Below are 19,320 nucleotides of genomic sequence, written 5' to 3'. Positions count from 1 at the left end.
GTAGGTAAGTGGCCGGAATTGAACACCATACTCCAAATTTGGCCTCACCGGTGTCTTACACAGTTTCAACATAACACACACAAAATGCTGGTGGTACACAGCAGGCCAGGCAGCATCTATGGGGAGAAGCACTGTCAATGTTTCAGGCCGAGACCCTTCGTCAGAACTCACGTGTGCCCTGACGAAGGGTCTCGGCCCGAAACATCGACAATGTTTCTCCCTATAGATGCTGCCTGGCCTGCTGTGTTCCACCAGCATTTTGTGTGTGTTGTTTGAATTTCCAGCATCTGCAGATTTCCTCGTGTTTGCTTCAACATAACTGTTGGTGGACATTGCACTGGAGTTGCACCATGCTCATCTGGGTTTGCGATGTCTATATTGTCTTATCCCAGCTTGGTATCCTGGTGACCAACAACTGAATCTAACTGAAATGCACTGTAAGCAGAGAGAACCAAGTACAGGTTCCTTTTGAAGAGTAACACACTCAAAATGCTAGAGGACCTCAGCAGATCAAGCAGTATCTATGCAGAAGAATAAACCTTTGACGTTTCAGGCCGAGACCTGTCATCAGGATCTTCCTATTGGAGATCCAAGCTGCGAGTAACCAAGAACTTTTATCGTGGTTGCTCTCTGTGTGAATGAAATAACTTCAGATGCCAGGTATCTAAAATCCAAACAGAAAATGTTCTGAAAAGTCAGGTCAGGCAGTGAAATAGATAACGGTTCTGTTTTGAGACCCATGCTTCCTCTGTACATGTTGTTTGCCCTGTTGCATATCTTGCTTCATTCCGTTTCAACACCAATTTCTTTATTACATCAAAATAAACTTTTATCATAATAAAAATGATTTACTACAATAAAACATGCAATGGCTTTTCATTTGTAAATTCATATTCAGTCAATACTTCCAGTACTGTTCTACTGCATTCCTTCTTTTCCGAGGATCGTCACCGTATCATGGTGGAGAGGCTTGCGTGTTCCTGAGATCGCAAGAGCGATGCTGTCTCGAATGGTAAGGTCAAAGGGCAGGTAGAATGATCCAGGTTCAGTTCATGCTGTCGGTATACTCTCCCCGTGATTTCCTTGGGCTGCTCTGGTTTCCTCCCACATTCCAAAAATGTGCAGCTTAGGTTAATTGGTCACATGGGTGAAACTGGATGGCGCAGGCTCTCTGGGCCGTGCTAAATCTATACATTAAAAAAAATAAATATAACATTTGTAATGTGTGACTGCTGAATATGTAGGTAGTTTGCTATATATACAGATTCTTTGTAGAACAATATGCTATTTCCAGTGAATGCAGCCTGTTAACATGCACCTTTGCAAATGCAGAGACATAATGACTCTACTTACACATGCAGACCGCAAAGTTAGCAAGCTGCAATAGCAAGCATTGTAGTTCACCTTGCTAAAAGTATCTTATAGATCAGAAACTATAATAGAGAACACCCTTCACATTTCATTCAAGAATTCACTTTGTGAATAAAGAGGAAGCCACAGCACATCCTGTGACTTATAATTGAAGGAAGTTACTCTGGTATTAAGTACTTTGAATAATAATATTCATTGATGTGAGAGGCAATCTTTATTACAATCTTCTTTCCCAAATAAACTAATTATAATTGAAGAGGAGGTCCAATTATCTTCTAATAGATGGGTCAAGTCTTACACCAAATAAGATGACCATGATTCCGGTCAGTAATGCAACAAAGAACAATGCTAAATATTTATCGCATGCATACTACCACAGCACAGTACAGGCCCTTGTGCCCACGATGTTGTCTGACCTTCGTCAGGACGTCTCAGCCCGAAACATTGACTGCTCGTTTCCACATATGCTGCCTGACCTGCTCAGTTCCTCCAGCTTGTTGTACGTGTTGCTTTGAACCGAGCATTTGCAGTGTACTCTGTGTTTAATATATGAGCAGTGTTTGACTGACTGGAGTTTAGAACAATGAAAGGGAATCTCATTAACACCTACTGAATATTGAAAGCCCTAGATTGACTGGAGAGGATGTTGGAAGAATCTATGACCAGAGGGCACAGCCTCAGAATACAAGTATGTCCATTTAGAACAAAGATGAGGAATTTCTTTAGCCAGAGGGTGGTGAATCTGTAGAATTCATTGCTACAGATAGATGACTGTGAGGCCAATTCATTGGGTATATTTAAAGCAGAGTTTGATAGGTTTTTGATTAGTAAGGGTATCAACGGATATCGGGAGAAGGCAGGAGCATGGGGTTGAGAGGGATAATAAATCAGCCAAATTTCTCTTCCACCCATCTGGAGCTCTATGTACATAGGGCCTTTAGCATTGTCAATGATTCCTCTCATTCGTCCAACAATCTCTTTGACCTCCTACTATCAGGCAGGAGGTACCATAGCATTAGGACAAGAACTGCTACAACGGGAACAGCCTCCTCCTCCAGACTATTGAACCCCCGCCACCAACCAGGTCTCATCATGCATGAAGCAACAATAGCGTTATACTGTTTACTTTTTAACTTGTGTGTAAATGCACCTTGTTATTTGTGGTAATATTATTCCATGTGTTCCTTGGTCTGAACGAGATGGAATGGTGGAACAGACTCGATGGGCTGAATAACCTAATTCTCCTGTGCTAGGGCACTGTAAAAGTGCTCACTGTAATTGCCCACTGCAGTGTATAGGCTCGTGACGGCTCGTGACAGTGGGAACGCAGGGAGAAGAATAAATCTGGCAAACATGAGATGAGCAAAATGAGTTTCTGAAAGTTGCCATGAACTTGGTGGGTGGAGCATGTATACCTGTTACATGCTGTCTCTCACCATGACTCTATTCCTTGGATTCTTTACAGCCCCTTCCTGTTAACTACATATCATTTCCTGTTGCTGCCACTCTGAGGTGCTGCCGAATGGCCTGTTCCAGGATTCAGGAGTACGTGTTAAGGGAAACACTGAGGCTTGGTGGGGAAGGACCACAGTGTAGAGTTCATCCACTACTGGAAAGGGAGAGGGAGGGGCTGGGTCGGGGAGGAAGCTCCTCAACGTACCACTCCAGATGAATAGTAGTAGTTCTATTGGTGTGCAGCAATTAATAGAACACTACTGAAAGCATTGACGATGAATGTAAAAATCAAACGGCATTGTAGTTTATTCCTTAACAGTGATTTTATTAAATGTCAATAAAGTTTATTTTATTTTGAAAAAAATCTACACATACACCAGGGAAAGCATTCTAACTGGCCACATCACAGTCTATATAGGGTGGGGTGTTAATATACAGGACCAAAATAAGCTGCAGAGAGTTGTAAAATCAGTCAGCTCCAGCATGCATGGGTACTAGCCTCCGTAGTGCAGTTTCCAGGATATTTTCAAGGAGCGGTGCCTCAGAAAAGCAGCATTCATCATTAAGGACCTCCATCAGCCAGGACATGCCCTCTGTTACTGTCAAGGAAGGAGGTAGAGGAGCCTGAAGGCACACACTCAGCGATTCAGGAACAGCTTCTTTCCCTCAGCCACCTGATTTCTAAATGGACGTTGAACCCATGAACATGACCTTACTACTGTTTGTTTGTTTATTTATTTAACTTTTATTTTTGCACTACTAATTGAACTATATATAATTATAAATTCATCAACATGAAACCCTGTCATAGGAAAGCAATATCCTCACCACCCAGACCATGCTCTTTTCTCACTGCTGCCATCACGTAGAAGGTACAGCTGCCTGATGAGTCACACCACCAGGTTCAGGAACAGTTACTACCCCTCAACCATCAGGCTCTTGAACAAAAGGGCTCATCTACACTCATTTAAGGACTCTGTTATATTGTTATCTTATGCTCGTTATTTATCGCTATTTGTTTACATCTACATTTGCAGTTCGTTTACAGTTAACATTTCCTGATGTTTGCAGTTTACAGTTACTGATCTATAGATTTGCTAAGTGTACCTGCATCAAATGAATCTCAGGGTTGTATGAGGTGACATGCACAGAATGTACTAATAGTAAGTTTTAACTTGTACTTTGAGATGTACGTATATTTACTGTAATTCACAAATTGTTCTTGAACCTGGTGGTGTCACTTGTGAGGCACTTATACCTTCAACTGTGGCGAGCAAAAGGATAAAATGCAAGAGAAAAGGACCAATCAAGTGTGACGGTGGAAATGTATGTATAGAGCTGGAGGTAGCTGAACTATTTTGTTTGCTTCAGTATTCACTATGGGATGGCTTACAGTGGACTGAAAAGCTTCAGCATATTGACATTAAGAAAGAGGATGTGCTGGAGCTTCTGGAAAGCATCAAATTGGATAAGTCACCAGGACTTACGAGATGTATCCGAAGCTACTGTGAGGGATGAGATTGCTGAGCCTCTGGCAATGATCTTTGCATCATCAATGGGGACAGGAAAGGTTCTGGAGGATTGGAGGTTGTGGATGCTGTTCCCTTTTTCAAGAAAGGGGGTAGAGATAGCCCAGGAAATTATAGACCAGTGAGTCTTACCTCAGTAGTTGGTAGGTAGATGGAAAAGGATCCTGAGAGGCAGGATTTATGAACATTTGGAGAGGTATAATATGATTAGGAGTAGTCAGCACGGCTTTGTCAAGGGCAGATCGTGTCTTATGAGCTTGATTGAATTTTTTGAGGATGTTACTAAACACATTGATGAAGGTAGACCAGTATAGATGTAGTGTATATGGATTTCAGCAAGGCACTTGATAAGGTACCCCATGCAAGGTTTATTGAGACAGTAAGGAGGCATGGGATTCAAGGGGACATTGCTCTGTAGATCCAGAATTGGCTTGCCCACAGAAAGCAAAGAGTGGTTGTAGATGGGTCATATTCTGCCTGGAGGTTGGTCACCAGTGGGGTGCCTAAGAGATCTGTTCTGGGACCCTTACTCTTCGTGATTTTTATAAATGACTTGGATGAGGAAGTGGAGGGATGGGTTAGTAAGTTTGCTGACGACACAAAGGTTGGGGGTGTTGTGAATAGTGTGGAGGGCTGTCAGGGGTTACAACAGAACATTGATAGGATGCAAAACTGGGCTGAGAAGTGACAGATGCAGTTCAACCCAGATAAGTGTGAAGTGGTTCATTTTGGTAGGTCAAATATGATGGCGGAATATAGTATTAATGGCAAGACTCTTGGCAGTGTGGAGGATCAGAGGGATCTTGGGGTCCGAGTCCATAGGACACACAAAACTGCTACGCAGGTTGACTCTGTGGTTAAGAAGGCGTAATGGCGTTCACCAGCTGTGGGATTAAATTTAAGAGCTGAGAGGTAATGTTGCAGCTGTATAGGACCCTGGTCAGACCCCACTTGGAGTACTGTGCTCAATTCTGGTAGCCTAACTACAGGAAGGATGTGGAAACCATAGAAAGGGTGCAGAGGAGATTTGCAAGGATGTTGCCTGGATTGGGGAGCATGCCTTATGAGAATAGGCTGAGTGAACTTGGCCTTTTCTCGGAGCGATGGAGGATGAGTGGTGACCTGATAGAGGCTTTTTCTCAGGGTTGAAATGGCTAACATGAGTGGGCATAGTTTTAAGGTGCTTGGAAGTACCAAGCAGAGGAGATCTCGTCAGGGTAAGATTTTTTACGCAGAGCGTGGTGGGTGTGTGGAATGGGCTGCCAGTGACAGTGGTGGAGGTGGATACAATAGGGTCTTCTAAGAGACTCCTGGACAGGTACATGGAGCTTAGGAAAATAGAGGGCTATGGGTAACCCTAGGTAATTTCTGAAGTAAGTACGTGTTCGGCACAGCTTTGTGGGCTGAAGGGCCTGTTTTGTGCTGTAGGCTTTCTATGTTTTGCATTGCACTGCTGCCGGAAAGACATCAAATTTCACGACAAATGCCAGTGATATTAAATCTGATGCTGATTCTGATTTGCAAAAATAAATATGTAGCTTGGTAGAGTCGTACAACATGGAAACAGGCTTTTCAGCTCACTGTGAGAATGCTAATAAGTAATCCTTCCGCACTCCATCTGCACTAATCCCAGAGCAGCGCACACAAAATGCTGGAGGAACTCAGGAGGTCAGGCAACATCTATGGAGAGCGATGATTATCAATTGACGCCTCAGGTCAAAACCCTTCATCAGGCATTAATCCCATCATCGTGCATTTAGTTAATAGGCAATTCAAATGCTCGGCGGAGACACCTCTTATCTGCTGTCAGCATCTCTGCTTCTACCCCTCCCTCCTCTCTAATAAAATAAATCTTATTTTAAAGGAACCACATCTTACCTTGTGACTTTCATGACTTGGATGAAGAGAAGAGGAAGTCACTGGGTTTTCTCTTGGTCTGAGTGACAGGAAGCTCTTCAGGGTCTGAAGGGAGGCTTGCCACTCTGTCCCGAAACAAGCATCAAAAGCCCTGCCCAAAAACAAGAGGATCAAGATCTTAACCTCATTCACACATCCCAGATTGCCCAGAGATGTAGAGCAGCTGCACATCTAAGAGGAAGAATGACGTGAGATACACACACACACACACACACACACACACACACACACACACACACACACACACACACACACACACACACACACACTCTCTCTCTCTCTCTCTCTCTCTCTCTCTCTCTCAGCTTGCAGGCTGGAAACCTCAGTAAATGCTCACCTCCCCCTTCTCTTCCAGCACTTTTTCCTCAATAAAAGCATGGATTTCCATGCTGGCAATATCCACAGCCATCACAACAGTCACTGGTCCTACTTCAGTGATTTCAGTCCAAAAATCCAGGCCCTCATCTCTGATGCATTTACAAAGAAGGCAAGCCACCAGCTATACTCCAACCCAGCACCCCTTTCACAACTGGATCCCAGAGAGAGAACACGAAAATAGGCCGTTTGAAACACTGAGTCCGACTTTGAGGGGATTTGTATATAGCAATGATTTGGATGATGGCATTGACAGCTTTGTCGCAAAGTTTGCAAACAATATGAAGATAGGTGGAGGGGCAAGTATTTTGAGGAAGAAGAGAGGCTACTGAAGGACTCAGACAGAGTAGGAGAATGGGCAAAAAATGGCAGATGGAATTCTGTGTCAGGAAGTGTCTGGTTATGCATTTTGGTAGAAGAAATGAAAGGGTTGACTTTTTTCTAAATGCAGAGAAAAATGCAAAAGGGACTTAGGAGTCCCTGTTCAGGATTCCCTAAAGATTAATTTGCAGAAAGGCAAGTGTAACTTTAGCATTCATTTCAAGAGGACTAGAATATAAAAGCAAGAATGTAATGTTGAGATCAGACCACTATTTGTGAGTAATTAATGCAGAAAACCATGTAATTGCAAAGGGTTCACGAACTGTTTCTTGCAAACGTAGAAGCAAGGACGTAATGCTGAGGCTTTATGAATCATTGGTCGGGCCACATTTGCGATATTGTGAGCAGTTTGGGCCCTGTATCTAAGATTCACGGAAATGATTCTGGGAATATAAGGATTAACGTTATGAGGAGTGTTTGAAAGCTCAGGACCTGTAATCACTGGAGTTTATAGAAGAATGGGCAGTGGTGGATCTGACTGAAACCTATTTCCTTTACCATAGTGCTAGACAGGGATAGAAGATAATTTGGGATAACATTTAATTGGGGTACGGGGAAATATGATGCTATTAGGCAGGAAATTGGGAGCAGATGTTCTCAGGGAAACGCACAACAGAAATGTGGCAAATGTTCATGGAACTTTTGCATGGAGTTCTGCATAGGTATGTTCCACTGAGGCAGGGAAAGGATGGTAGAGTTAAACAATCATGGTGTACAAAGTATGTAAAAAATCTAGTTAAAAAGGAAAGCTTACGAAAGGTTCAAGAAACTAGGTACTGTTAGAGCTGTAGAGAATTACAAGGTTGCTAGGAATGATCTTAAGAATAGAATTAGGAGAGCCAGAAGGGGTCACGAGAAGCCTTTGTGAACAGGATTAAGGAAAACCCCAAGGCATTCTACAAGTATGTGAAGAGCAAGAGCATGAGCCATGTGAGAATAGGTTTCAAAGATACATTTAATGTTAGAGAAATGTATACAATATACATCCTGAAATTCTTTTTCTTCACAACCATCCACAAATACAAAGGAGTGCCCCAAAGAATGAATGACAGTTAAATGTTAGAACTTCCCCCCCAAAGCTTCCCCCCTCTCACACATAAGCAGCAACAAAGCAACAATCCCACCTTCACCAGCAAAAAAAAGCATCGGCAACCCCCACCGAGCACTCCAGCATGCAGCAAAGCATCAATACAGACACAGACTTACAGTACCACAAAGACTGCTCGTTTATCCGGTAATTCAACATACCATAGGCTCTCTCTCTCTCCCCCAATAAGGAAAAAAGAGGTGTCTCTATTTCATAGCGAGAGGGGAGACATAACAAACTCGCTGACTTACAATGTTAAAAGTCCATTGCGCTGCTTTTTCTGAGCTCTGTGCCCAAAGATCTCGGGTCTCTAGGCACACAGTCAGAGATCTTCCATCTCCCACGACACACCGATTTCCTGCAGAGGCACTGACCTCGAGTCCGCCCACCTCCAGAACCACGAAATCCCAAAACTCCGAAAATGAGCTAACGTTCTAGGCCGCATCCTTGGTATATCAAATAACGGCCAGTCGTGTAACCACAATAGCGGGTCCCATTCTCGCAGGGAACCGAAGTCAGCGTGGAACTCCAGGTCAGGGTCTTCAAAAGAACCCTGAAAGGGAAAAATCCAGATATTAAAGATAGAAATAGAGCTGTTTCCAAAGATGCAAGCAGTCGCTGTAGGACGCCACTGTCTACTAAGCTCGACCCCGAAGATGAACAGGACCAATCAGGTGTGATAGTGGAAACAGGTGCATGGAGTCAGAGGAGGTTGCAGAGGTAATTAATGAATACTTTGCTTCAGTATTCACCAGGGAAAAAGACTTCGGCAATTGTGTGGATGACTTTGAGCGGACTGAAACACTTGAGTATATAGATGTTAAGAAAGAGGATGTGCTGGAGTTTTTGAAAAGCATTAAGTTAGATAAGTCACTGGGACCAGATGAGCTATACCCCAGGCTACTGTGGGAAGTGAGGAGGAGATTGCTGAGCCTCTGGTGATGATCTTTGCATCGTCGATAGGGATGGGAGAAGTACTGGAGGATTGGAGACTTGCAAATGTTGCTCCCTTGTTCAAGAAAGGAAGTAGAGATAGCCCAGGAAATTATAGACCAGTGAGTCTGACTTCAATGGTGGGCAAGTTGTTAGAGAAAATTCTGAGAGGCAGGTTTATGAGCATTTGGAGATATAATCTGATTTGGGATAGTCAGCACGGCTTTTTCAAAGGCAGGTTGTACCTTACAAACCTGATTGAATTCTTTGAGGATGTAACAAAACACATTGATGAAGGTAGACCAGTGGATGTAGTGTATATGGACTTCAGTAAGGCATTTGATAAGGTTCCCCATGTATGGTTCCTTCAGAAAGTAAGGAGGCATGGGATCCAAGGAAACCTTGCTTTGTGGATCCAGAATTGGCTTGCCCACAGAAAGCAAAGGGTGGCTGTAGATGGTTCGTATTCTGCATGGAGGTTGGTGACCGGTGTGTTCTGGGGGGGGGGGTGGGGGGGGGGATCTGTTCTGGGACCCCTTCTCTTTGTGATTTTCATAAATGACCTGGATGAAGAAGTAGAAAGGTGGGTTAGTAGGTTTGTTGATGACACAAAGGTTGGAGGTATTGTGGAGGGTTGTCAGAGGTTACAGTGGGACATTGAAAGGATGCAGAACTGGGCTGAGAGGTGGCGGATGGTCTTCAACCCAGATAAGTGTGAAGTGGCTCATTTTGGTAGGTCCAATTTGAAGACAGAATATAATATAAATGGTAGGACTCGGCAGTGTGGAGGATCTGAGAGATCTTGGGGTCCGTGTTGATCGGACACTCAAAGCTGCTGTGTAGGTTGGCAGTGTTGCTAACAAGGCATATGGTGTGTTGGCATTCATCAACCATGGGACTGAGTTCAAGAGCCGTGAGGCAATGTTACACAAGACCTTGGTCAGACCCTATTTGGAGTACTTGCTCAGTTCTGGTCAGCGCAGAATCAGATATCACTGTGATGATTGTACGCTCTAGTATCAATTGTTTGGTGGCAATAAAGCAATGACACTACAGGAAGGATGTGGATACTATAGAGAGTACAGAGATGATTCACAAGACCGTTGCCTGGATTGGAGGGTGTACCATATGAGATTAGGTTGAGTCTACTTGGCCTGTTCTCCTTGGAGTGATGGGGGATGAGAGGTGTATAAGAGGATGAGAGGCATTTATCGTGTGGATAGCTAGAGGCTTTTTCCCAGGGCTGACATGAGGAGGCATGGTTTTAAAGTGCTTGGAAATAGGTACTGAGGGGATGTCAGGGGTAGGTTTCTCAAACAGAGAGTGGTGGGTGTGTGGAATGCACGGCCGGCGACGGTGCTGGAGGTGGATCCAATGGGGTCTTTAAGAGCCTCGTCGATAGGTACATGGAGCTTAGAAAAATAGAGGGCTGTGCACTCAGGAAATTCGAGGCAGTTTCTGGAGTAGGTTACATGGTTGGCAATAACATTGTGGGCTGAAGGGCCTGTAACGTGCTGTAGATTTCTATGTTCTTATCGAATATTAAAAGGCCTGGACAGAGTGGATGTGGAGAGGATGTTTCCTATAGCGAGAGGGTCCAGAATCTGAGGGCATAGCCTCAGAGAGTATGTTGCCAATAATGGGAAAGCCCAGGACAAAGGGGCACAACATCAGAAGGAACTTCAAAGTTCAAAGTACATTCCTTATCAAAGTCTCCTACAGGCAGCGACAAAGCAAGAAACCCCAAAAGAACAACTCACGTAAAATGCAGGAGGAACTCAGCAGGCCAGGCAGCATCCATCAAAAAAAGCACAGTTGACGTTTTGGGCCAAAATCCTTCGGCAGGAGGGGAGTCCTGGAGTCGAGGGGGCGGTAACCCAAAAAAGTTTGTGAACCGGTCTGCAGTAACACACACACACACGTGTGAAGGAACTCAACAGTCAGGCAGCATCTGTAGAGAGGAATAAACAGTCAGTGTTTCAGGCTGAGAGCCCTTCATCAGAACAAGAGAAGAAGCCAGGTCTATGAATCGACATAGATCTCGGGAGCTGTGTGGCAGGGGTTGGAAACAAAAATCTCCTCTACTCCCCTTTCTTACTGTGGTGGCCAAATGTGGTACAGTAGAGCTATACAGAGAAGATGGTCGAGGAGTTCAGCAGTTCAGGCAGCATCAACGGAGAGGAATAAAGTTGATGTTTCGGACTGAGACTCTTCATCAGGACTGGACAGGGGAAGGTAGAGGGAGGGAAATGAGTACAAGCTATAAGGTACAGGTGGATCAAGTGAGGGGAGGGGGAGGAGGAAGCTGGAAGGGGATCGGTGGAAGAGGAAATCGACTGAAGGAGGAGGAATCCGACAGAAGAGGACAGTGGACCATGGGAGAAAGGGGTAAAGGACCGGCACCAGAAGGAGGTTTCCTTTAATAATAATAAAATAGACAGTGAACTGTGATATAGCAGATGACCCTGAAAGACTTGCAGGTGAGTTTTGCCTGATCTGAAATGGCTGCTTGGGGCTGAGGGTGGAGAGGCAGGGGTACTTCTAATGCTTGCAGGGGTAAGTGCCAGGAGGGTGGTCTTTGGGGAAAGGCAATAGGAAAGGGAGTCAGATACCGAGTGATTACTATGGAAAGCTAGTATCAGCGGCTGGTAGAGGGTTCAATCCTGACCTCAGGTGCTATGTGTATGGAGTTTGCATTTTCTCCCTGTGATTACTTCAGTTTCCACTCACTTTCCCAAAGATGTGTGTGTTGAAAGGTTATTCGATTATCATGTGAGTGTAGCATCTGGAGGAAGCTGTTCATGGAGTTTCTGCGCTCAATGGCTCTACGGGAAATTCCCATTGACCTCAGTTTGAAATGACTACCACTTACAACCATGTCCCCTTGCTCAAAGATCTCCCATACTGAAAACCTCTCAACAATAATTCTGTCAAAGCTCGAAGTAAATTTATTATCAGGGTACATTTATGTCACCATATACTATCCATATACATTCATGTTCTTGCAGACATTTATAGGAAAATAAAGAAATACAATAGAACTGAAATCCAGGAACAGCTGATATATGTACCCTTGTTTTCTACGTGTGTCAGGGCCAGGTGCATAACAGATACCATGGCATTTGTTGTAGAGTGGATCAGTCATTGGTTAGTGTCCAATGTGGCAGCAGTGGGGTTTTTAATGTGTACCATTATCAGCCTTTCAATGGACGTCATGATGATGGGCATCAGCGTCACTTGACGGTCGGTAGTGGCTTAGTTCTGAAGGTGTAGAGTTCTTTAGTACAGGGGCAATGGTGACTGATTTGAAGTATTTTATTTACTATTTAGAGATAAGGTGCAGAACAGGCCTTTCTGGAGCACTGCGCCACACCACACCAGCACCAAGGCTTCACTGCTGTGCATTTTACGCCATAAAATTTATACATCACCCAGCAGATCAAACAGGAGCTCAGTGAGGACAGAATCCCTCTCTGTTTTCTGCTTCTACACATCATGGCACAAAAATTCACACTGATTTTTTTGGGCAAATTTCCAAAAGTCACTGGCACAATGCAGACTCTTTTTCAAGGATTCCTCCCACCTACTCCTTCCCCATCTCCTCCCTCTCAAGCTCCCGGGTGCCGTCTGCTTTCCCAAAGCCGGCTCAGAGGGCATCTCTTCACATCTGCCTTCAGGGCCAGTTCAGGATGTGCACACTGAGAGGACAGCACTGTTCCGTATTTCAGGAATGTTGTAAACACATTGTTTAAGCCTTCTTTGCTGTTTAAATACGGGTTATATGTAAAAGTACATGAATAGCATATGTCATGAAGTGACCAGGTCACCCATGTACATCTTGCTAAAGTGAAAATGAAACAAAGACACTTTCTCTTAGGCTCACATCTTTTTCTTGCAATAAATTTTATGTTTTGGAGTTACAAAACACAACCGACCCATCAAATGAGTTGAGGAAGCACTGACAGGGATCATCCAATCATCCCAAAATTACCTTCCCTAGTATTAAGCCATTTCAGCCTTGGGAAACATCTGCCTATCCACTCCATCCATGTCTCAGATCATCTTGTATACCTCTATCAAGTCACGTCTCATCCTCTTTCACTCCAAAAAGTCCCAGCTCAGTCGACCCTCTAAGTCCAGGCAGCATCTTGGTATATCTTCTCTGGGGAGAGAGGGAGAGGATGGAAACATGCCCCTTGACCCTTCAAGTCTGTGCTGACACCCAGTGTGCATTTTACATGAATCAATGGAAAGCATGCTGACTGGTATGGAGACATCAACACACAGGATCAGACAATCAGGCGAAGGTTGTAAATTTGGCCAGGTCCATCATGAGCATTAGCCTCCCCATTGTTGAGCACATCTTCAATAGCTGGAGCATGAAAATGGCAGCATCCTTCATTAAGGCCACTCGGCTTCCAGCATATACCCTCTTCTCATTACTACCATCAGGGAGAAGAGACAGAAGCCTGAAGGTATACACTCAATGTTTTAGGAACAGTTTCTTCCCATTTGCCATCACATTTTAGACAAACAGAATGGGAGGGTTTGGCATATGTGGTGCAAAAAGTGAAGAGTTGTTCAAGAACTGTTCAGAAATCTAACGGCATAGCGGAAGAGATGCTGTTCTTGAAATGTGTCTTCAGGCTCACGTACCTCCTCCCTGATGGCATTGAGCATTTAGTAATGTGAAGAGGGTATGTCCTGGGTGGTGGGGGTTCTTAATGATGGATGTCTTTTTGAGGCATTGCCTTTTGAAGACGTTCTCTTTAGTAGAGAGGATAGTGCAACTGAGTTTACAATCTTTTGGAGCTTTTTCCAATTCTGTGCCTTCATCACAGATGGTGATGCAGCCAGTCAGAATGCTCTCTATGGTACATCTGTAGAAATTTGCTAGACTTTGGTGACATACCAAGTCTCCTAATGAAATAAGGTTGCTGACATGAGTTCTTCACAATTGAATCAATATGCTTGACCCAGGACAGAACAAAGTTGTTGATACCCAGGAACACCTTTGCAGTGCTGGGCACTTGAAGACAACTGGTGTGTGTTCCCTTGACTTTCCTTTCCTGAAGTCAACGATCATTTCCTTGATCTTACTGATGTTGAATGAAAGGTTGTTGTTGCACGTCTTGACAATATTCTCATAAATTTCCTCTGCATTATTTCCATCTTAGTGATGTCTTTCTTATAATGTTCGTTCATTATGTGCTGTGCTGTATGATATGGGCGATCATGGCCATGATTGTTCTGGGCAAATGTTTCTACAGAAGTCATTTGCCATTGCCTTCTACTGGGCACACCTTTACAAGACGGGTGACCCCAGCCATGATCAATATTCTTCAGAGACTGTCTGCCCGATAACCAGGATCTGCATATGCACCAGCTGCACATACGACCATCCACCACCTGCTCCCATGGCTTCGTGTGACCCTGATCTAAGCAGGTGCTACACCTTTACAAGACAGGTGACCCCAGCCATGATCAATATTCTTCAGAGACTGTCTGCCCGATAACCAGGATCTGCATATGCACCAGCTGCACATACGACCATCCACCACCTGCTCCCATGGCTTCGTGTGACCCTGATCTAAGCAGGTGCTACACCTTGCCCAAGGGTGACCTGCAGGCTAGTGGAGGGAAGGAACACTTACACCTCTTTTGGTAGAGATGTATCTTTACATCGCCATCCAATGTTCCTTTAACAGAGTGACCAAAACTATACACAAAACACCAACATCTTATACAACAGCAACATATCACCATAAACTCCCTCAAAATTATAAGACCATAAGACATAGGAGCAGAATTAGGCCTTTCGAGCCACTGAACCTGATTGAGGCTGATTTGTTATCCCGCTCAACAGTTCTGGTTGAAAAGTTCCTCTGTACCTTTCTTTGAAACTGGACCTTCGACTTCCTAACTGAAAGACCACAATCTGTGCGGATTGGAAATAACATCTCTACCTCGTTGACAATCAGCACTGGCACACCTCAGGGTAACTGCTTAGCCCCCTGCTCTACTCTCTCTACACCCATAATTGTGTGGCTAGGCACAGCTCAAATACCATCTATAAATCTGCTGACTGCACAACTATATAACAATTACAGCATGGAAACAGGCCATCTCAGCCCTTCTAGTCCGTGTTGACAGAGTTTCAGATGGAGACGAGAGAGTGTACAGGAGTGAGATATATCGGCTATTTGAGTGGTGTCGCAGCAACCACCTTGCACTCAACTTCAGTAAGATCAAGTAGCTGATTGTGGACTTCAGGAAGGGTAAGGTGAAGGAACACCACCAATCCTCATCAAGGGATCAGAAGTGCAGAGTGTGAGCATCTTCCAGTTCCTGCGTGTCAACATCTCAGAGGATCTATCCTGGGCCCAGTTTATTGATACAATTACAAAGAACCACTTGAGCAGCTACATTTCATTCGGAATTTCAGAAGATTTGGTATATCACCAAGGACACTTGCAAATTTCTATCAGATGTACCATGGAGAGCATTCTAACTGGCTGCTCTTCTGTCTGGTATGGGGCAGTGCTACTGCACGTGATTGAAATTAGCTGCAGAGAGCTATAAACTTAGTCGGCTCCATCAGGGGCACTAGCCTCCATGAAATCCAGGACATCTTCAAGGAGCGGTGCCTCAAAAAGGTGTTGTCCATCTCTAAGGACCCCAATCACCCAGGTCAGGCCTCGTTCTCGTTGCTATCATCAGGGATGAGGTACAGAAGCATTAAGGCACACACTCAACAATTCAGGAACACCTTCTTCTCCTCTCCCATCCAATTTCTAAATCGTCATTGAACCCATGAACACCAGCTCACTATCCTTTTTTTACTATTTTTGCACCACTTACTTAATTTAAATATTTAATATATTTATATCCAGTGCCTATAGAAAGTCCCCCCCACCCCTGGAAGTTTTAACATTTTATTGTTTTATTGAATGACAGTGGATTTAATTTGATTTTTTTACACTGTACGGCTGCTGCAAAACACATGACATACTGTAATTCAGTGACGAGTCAGATTCTGATTCTCTGTCTCCTCTAACAGTTTGAGAGTTATGTCTGGAACAAGAAGAAATTTAAGGCACTTATTTGTCTGGAACAACTACATTCAACCTCTTTTGGCCTTAATGCTTTGATTGCGAGAGGGCAACACTGACACGATCCCTGGTCCTGTGTACTTTAACAGTACTTTCTAGAGATCATTGGAACGAAATCAGAGGGTCGACAAGCTCTAGTGACAGATATTCATTAGCACTTCATAATGTTCATGCTGATGTAGCCCACCCTTTTCAAGACTCAACATGTTGTGCACTCGGAGATGCTCTTCTGTTGTAACACGTGGTTATTTAGGTTCCTGTAAGCTTGAACCAGTCTGGTCATTCTCCTCTGACCAATCTCATTAACAAGGTATTTTCACCCTCTGAACTCTTGCTCACTGGTGATTTTTGCTTTTCACACCACTCCTGTAAACTTTAGAGACGCATGTGGATGAAAATCCTAGGAAATCAAGAGTTTCTGAGATACTCAAACCACCCTGCCTGGCACCAACAATCATTCCACAGTCAAAGTCACTTAGATCACATCTCGTCCCTGTTCTCATGTTTGGTCTAACAACATCCGAACTTCTTGACCATGTCTGCATGCTTTTATGTACTGAGTTGGGAGGAGGGGTGAACGCGATGGGCGGCGTGGAGAAACCGTATTCTCTATTTGAAGATGGCTGCGTGTACAAGCAGGGTCAGAAACAACAGGGCAGGTACCACTGTCACATTCCCCAATAAATCCATGCCCAACCTCAAACGACCAACGGTTATCGACACTGAAGTCAAATCAAATAAACAGATCTTGTAAATATTTTCTAATCCTCTCTGATACCCTCACATCCCTTCTATAAAAGGGTGACCAGAATGAAATGCAGTAATTCATTTGAGGCTGGAGCAATGTTTTACTGAGGTTCCCCTGAGCATTCCTGATTGTATATTCTACATCTTAATTGATGGAGCACAAAGTTGAATGTTTGTTATTAGCTACTTAGTGAACCTGCCCCGACACTTTCAGTCAGCACACAAAGTGCTGGAGGAACTCAGCTGGTCAAGCAGCATCTATGGTGGGAAATGCAATTTCAATACTTCAAACTGAGATCCTTCAACCGGACTGCAAAATATAGTCAGTCAAGGTAAATTTATTAGTACATAGTAGTATATTAGTATACATAGTACCCTGAGATTTGTTTTCTTGTAGGCATTCACAAGAAAATAATTAAATACAATATAATTTAGGAAAAACTATACATAAACAAGGACTGACAAACAACCAGCTTGCAAAATAAGACAAACAGTGCAAAGAAGAGCTGAGAACATGAGTTAGAAAGTAGTGAAATCTGTTCAGCGATCACTGATGTTATGGTCAGCAGAGACTCAGTTGGACCAAGGGCCTGCTTCCCAGCAGTATTTCTCCAGGACAGACCCTGGAGGTGCTCAGAGTGAGTGTATACTCCTCCACTTGCTTTTCTGGAACAGCTTCTTCATCAGATTTTGGAACAGATAATTAACTAACCCAACATCACAACTATTTTCTTAGCTCTCTTCTTGCATTACTTAGGTAATGTCACTTCATATATGTATATGTAGTTCTTATAGTAATTTACAGATTTTATGTATTGCAGTATATTGCTGCTGCAAAACAACAAATTTCACAACAATGCTAGTGATATTAAGCTTGATTCGGATTCCCCTTGATCCCATTTTTAAAAAGGACCTAATTTGCACCTTCAAAAAGTAAAACAAAACAGGTTTTACAAAATTCCAAGTGGGGTTATTCAGGGGCTGTGGTTCCGAAACTGTCATTCATAATTCCCAAAGTGCATACAAGATGCCAATGGCCCCAGGCCTAAAACCTAGGGCGGGGGGGGGGGGGGGGAGGAAGAGAGAGAAAAGATAAATCTGAGTGATGCATGACAGCATAAGAGACTATTCTAGCTTGGAAGAATGCCATCTGCTACAAGGCAGCCTCGGCTTGGCTCGAGTCACAGCGATAAACTGAAGAACATGCCACAGCACTACTACTGAAAACAAAAGGAAACAGTCATTTGATAAGCAATACCATGAAATTCCTTGTTAATGCGACACAGGCTGGCTCTGTTGGAAGTCACCTCACGGTTGGTCTTACCAAAATCAAGTAAATAAGTGTGACAACATATGATACAACTGCTTGCTTCAGGAATGCGACGCCGTGTCACTTGTCACTGATTGACGGTTCACCTGGGGGCAGACATTCCTAACCTCTGGGGCATGAAGGAACAGCCAGAGCACACGCACTCCCAGCCGATCTGCGTATTTGGCTTTTTATTTTATTTGTACAACGACCCAGGCTACACAGTGCTTCAAAGCACATTAGGAAGCCCAGGATCTTGAATTTCCATGGATAAATTACCAGAGACCTCAATCCAAGCCAGATACTCCTTACTAAGCGGTGAGGATGGTTGGGTAAACAAGCAAGATTACAAACAAGTGGATCAAAACCCCACAAGTGGTTTAATTCAGTGCCTCAGCTGCAAAAAATAACTCAGAATCAGAAGAAATACAGGCACAAGAGACTGCAGATGTTAGGCAAATGAGATACACAACGTGCTGGGAGAATTCAGTGGGTTTAGGCAGTATCCATGAACTGTGGATGTCTCAGGCCGAGTTCCTTCATCAGAGGAAATGCTGTAACAATTTGGAAAAAACTCTTCCCAATTGTTTCAAACATTGTACAAAGTTCAAAGTAAATGTATTATCAAAGTACCCATATATCAGCCTGAGATTCATTTTCTTGCAGGGATCCACAGAACAAAGAAACACAATGGAAAACAAAGACTGACGATGTGCAAAAGAAGACAAACTGCACGAACACAAAAACAAGCAAACAGTAAGTAAATCAACAAGGTTGACAACAGGAGTTGAAAGTGGTTCAGTGTGGATCCAGGTTCATCCAGGCTGCTTCAGGGCCTGATGGTTAACTGCTCCTGAATGTGCTGGTGTGCGACCTAAGGCTTCTGACACAGCAGGGTGAAGAGGGCATGGCCTAGAGGGTGGGGATCCTTGACGATGGATGTTGTTTACCTACGACAGCGCTCTTTGTAGACTCACTGAAAGGTGGAGGGGGCTTTTCCCGTGATGGACTTGGCTGTATCCACTACTTTTAGATAGAACCATCCACAAAACTCACCACTGATTATCTATAGAAGTTTGTCAACGTTTTAGATGACATGCTGAA

The 19,320-nt window shown here is 43.8% G+C and overlaps 1 long non-coding RNA gene across 4 annotated transcripts in view; it reads right to left on the bottom strand.

Annotated features, from left to right (window-relative positions):
- Nucleotides 1-791: 791 nt before the first annotated feature.
- The window catches only part of LOC140731352 (uncharacterized), a 322,062-nt gene continuing 303,533 nt past the window's right edge, over nt 792-19,320 (bottom strand). For 3 of the 4 annotated variants that reach the window (XR_012099796.1, XR_012099797.1, XR_012099795.1), the window contains 4 exons: nt 10,809-10,999; nt 8,367-8,668; nt 6,234-6,363; nt 792-1,187 (listed from right to left, as the gene is read on the bottom strand). This is a non-coding gene — a long non-coding RNA (uncharacterized lncRNA). The remainder of the gene's footprint in view (nt 1,188-6,233; nt 6,364-8,366; nt 8,669-10,808; nt 11,000-19,320) is intronic. The other variant, XR_012099798.1, reaches the window with a different exon arrangement.

The sequence above is a fragment of the Hemitrygon akajei genome, chromosome 1, assembly GCF_048418815.1.
Source record: "Hemitrygon akajei chromosome 1, sHemAka1.3, whole genome shotgun sequence".
Lineage (NCBI taxonomy): Eukaryota > Metazoa > Chordata > Chondrichthyes > Myliobatiformes > Dasyatidae > Hemitrygon > Hemitrygon akajei.
Note: the sequence above shows the minus strand (reverse complement) of the source record. Positions and strands in the feature narration are given on the sequence as shown.